Consider the following 3,760-nt stretch of genomic DNA (forward strand, 5'->3'; position numbering starts at 1 on the left):
ATGCAAAAACAAATAAATAATAAGTAACTATACTATATAAGTAATAAAAATATTACATTAAACATATATCATAATATTATCATTTGATATAAAAGCAATAAATTTAGAAAAACTAAATATACAAAATAATAAAAATAAAAAATAAGTAAATATACAATATAAAAATGAAAAAACTAAATTAAACATCTATCTGAAAATGTATTTTAAAATAAATAATAAGTAAATATACAATATAAAAAATAAAAATATTATATTAACCATCTATCGTAATATTAGATAAGTAAATATAGAATATAAGAAAAAATATAATAAGGTTATATACAATAAATGACAAAAAAAAATATATGTACAATATAAGAAATAGAAAAACAACATTAAACATCTATCTGGAAATGAATACTAAACTAAATAATAAGTAAATATACAATATAAGACATAAATATTACATTAAACAACTACAATATTATTTGATATAAAAGCAAGAAAATTAGAACAAAAAATATATATAAAACAACGTAGCAGAGAACATCACAAGCGTGTATACATGAGCGATCATCACAAGCGATCATCACAAGCGATCATCACAAGCCAAACAACGTAGCAGAGAACTTATACCCGATATGTCAATGGAGCTTAATTATGTCTCCAATCAACATTATGAACCTTGTTGAATTTCTGTTAAGAAACATTTACATAATAGGACACATTTACACTTATTAATTACACCATGGGTCACTTTGTTCTACCAACACACTTTTTCATAACTCTTTGTTCAATTTCGTTATTTTTTCTAACTAAAACAAAACCATGTGGTGGTCCCCATTTACTTCCTTATTCTTCTCTTCTTCTTTATCATTTAAAAGACAACGTATTTCCATTTTTCACTTTATATTTCTCTCTCTTCATCTATATTATTTTTTAGTCGCCTAAAACCAGAACCAAAGTGAATCTTCTATAGCTGCCTCCAATTACCGAGTTGACTCAATTAAAAGAAATCAAATTAATGCAGATAGGAAACGAATGGTCGATTGTGAGGAAACAGATTATTTGTATTTTAAAATTTAATTTCAACTCTCTCCTCTCTCATATCTCATTCTCCAGATTCAAATTGAGAAAGCATAGATAAATTCTTGATTACGGAGAAGAATGAAGGAAGGAAGATGAGCTGTGTTCAGTCCAAAAAAAAAAGAAGCTGCTACTCGATGCAAATGTTACGGCTCATAACACTTTGGCCCCCGTGTATTCTCGTTGTTCACAGTCCCATCGGCGAATCCAAATTACAGTGGTGACTCAGTCCTAGTGATTTGAATCCAAATTTCAAAATTTTCGTTTCAGCAAGAATGGAATCTGATGGACATGAATTCAGTAGCTGCTTTATTCGTCGCTACTGTCGTCATATTTGTTTTCCTCCTCTGCTTAGTCGCCACAATCCATGTCTCCTTCATATGGGGAATCGTCTCGAGTCGACTCGGTAAACACATCCCTTTCCCAGCTTCATGTGTTATCGTCTATAACATATCATTTGGCTTCACCTCCAGCTTCCACTTCTTCTTGTTTTAGTAATTGGCTATGCTTCCATAGCGACTTATTGACACAAGTCTGGAATCATCACTTTCTTATTAGGTTTCATTTACCTCATTGACAGGTAGAATTTTCATGCTTTGAACCAACAAAAGCTTTCTTCCTTTTGTATGACCTTGAGATTTTAGAGATAAAAATGTTTTTTGACTTGTGTAAATCATCAAAGTTGCAAGTGTGTGTTGAGAATTATCAGGTGTGTACAAGTGAACTGATGTTCATGTGGACAGTGACATCTCTGGATCTCATATCGAGTTAGAATTGTTTGTATCTCTTGTACGGTTTTGTTGGAGGGGTTGTGAGATTTCATTACATGTAGAAGATAAGATTCCTATCTCCTGTTCCAAGTCTACAGACTAGCTCATGTAGGCTACCCATCAAGTGTTACTGATCAATGTGTACATCAGACTCATTGTACATGTGTACTTAATTTTAATGTGTCATCTTTGTATCTTTGAATTACAAAATTATATACATGTTGATTTAATTTATTAATCTTTTTGTGTTTGTTTTCACAACATTCGTTTATAAAAGCTTATGCATTTTAGTGATGTAGTGGATATTTATAAATGAATGATGTACATATGGATATCATATAAAGGTTGTCTACACATGGATATCTTATAAAATTGATGTGCACATCATAAAAGTGGTGTACACATGGATATCATATAAGTTGATGTACACATAAACATCATATGAAGTGTACATGTTCTAAAAATCTTACAAAATATCAGATAAATCCATAAATTGATTCTGAAACAAGATGATTCTTAAACAAAAAGATAGTTCATTGTATCTGAAAATGAAAATTTGATCATATGTTTATGATCATGATCAACCCAAATTCTGAAAATCTTATGTTTATAAATCACAACCCAATGAATCTGATTACAAAAATGATCAGACCTAAATCCACTTGTAAACTATAATACTTTTGGGATTAACAAAAGAAAACCTAAAACTATATGAAATCACACAGATTGTGACATGAACTTACAAAGGGACAAAATGTTCATGTCTTTCTCACATCAATCTGCCTCTCATATACAACCGAGAAAAGAAGCTTATGTAACCGATTTCCAGCAGGAGAAGAGGGGACGTTTCAGCGGCGAGAGCTCAGGTCGCAGCGACGACAAATTGCAGAGCACATACTGAGACGAACATGGAAGAGCTGCGGCAGAGAAGGAAGAGATACTGCGAAAGAAGCTTGAATCTGGGTTGCTTGTGTTCAGGTGAAGACGTTGCCAAGAGAATCCGACAAGGTGACCTTCGAGAGACCACAGTGGCGTAGTCATGGTGGTGTGCACGAGCTTCAGATGTTGTGGAGAAAAAACCAAGGATAAGAAGACGTTTAATGTTTTTTATTTCAACCAACCGAACCAGAAATATTTAATTTATCTAACCAGTCTAACCAGAAACAAATGTCATTTTACTTAAATGCCCATTTGTGGTTTTGCTTTTCTAGGGAGAAATGAGTCTTCAACCACTGAAAAGTGTGTTAGTAGCATAATGTGATCTTGAATGTAATAAAAAGTAAGAAAGTGACCATCTGTGTTAATAACTCTTTCTGTTACATGGGTCCACATATGTGAACCTTTAAATTCACCCCACTATTTTATGACCAATCAAAGTGACATATTTATTATTAATTAAAAAACATTAAATTAAATATAAAATAGGTACAAAAAATAAAAAGCTGGAAGCGTTAGCGTCGTTAAAATTAGCGTTTGGGTTTAGGGTCTAGGATTAAGGTTTAGGGTATAGAGTTTGGGTTTAGGGGTTTGGATTTGGGTTTAGAATTTAGGGTATAGGGTTTAGAATTTAAGATTTAGGGTTTAGGGTTTAGCTGGAAGCGTTAGCGTCGTTAAAATTAGCTTTTTTATTTTTTGTAGCTATTTTTTATTTAATTTAATGTTTTTTAATTAATAATCTATGTGCCATTTTGATTTGTCCTAAAGTGTGGGGTGAATTTACCTAAGTTCTGTCCCACATATATGTATTCATCACATTTTCCCTCGAATCATAAAAGCATATTTCACACAAACACCACTTGCTCTGCGAAATCTCTAAGATACACTTGGTAAAAGCTTCACTAGCAGGCATTGTATGCCTTTAATCCAAATACTGACAAATGCATCAAGGTACTAAAAGTCAATCCAAGCATCGAAATATCTTTCTC

General features: G+C 32.0%; 1 long non-coding RNA gene across 1 annotated transcript; it reads left to right on the forward strand.

The window, feature by feature from the left end:
* Nucleotides 1-607: 607 nt before the first annotated feature.
* LOC111207767 lies at nt 608-2,537 on the forward strand. Its single transcript, XR_002660029.2, has 2 exons — nt 608-1,471; nt 1,646-2,537. It is a non-coding gene; the product is annotated as an uncharacterized LOC111207767 (long non-coding RNA).
* Nucleotides 2,538-3,760: the final 1,223 nt, after the last annotated feature.

This window comes from Brassica napus, chromosome C7, assembly GCF_020379485.1.
Source record: "Brassica napus cultivar Da-Ae chromosome C7, Da-Ae, whole genome shotgun sequence".
In the NCBI taxonomy this organism is placed as follows: domain Eukaryota; kingdom Viridiplantae; phylum Streptophyta; class Magnoliopsida; order Brassicales; family Brassicaceae; genus Brassica; species Brassica napus.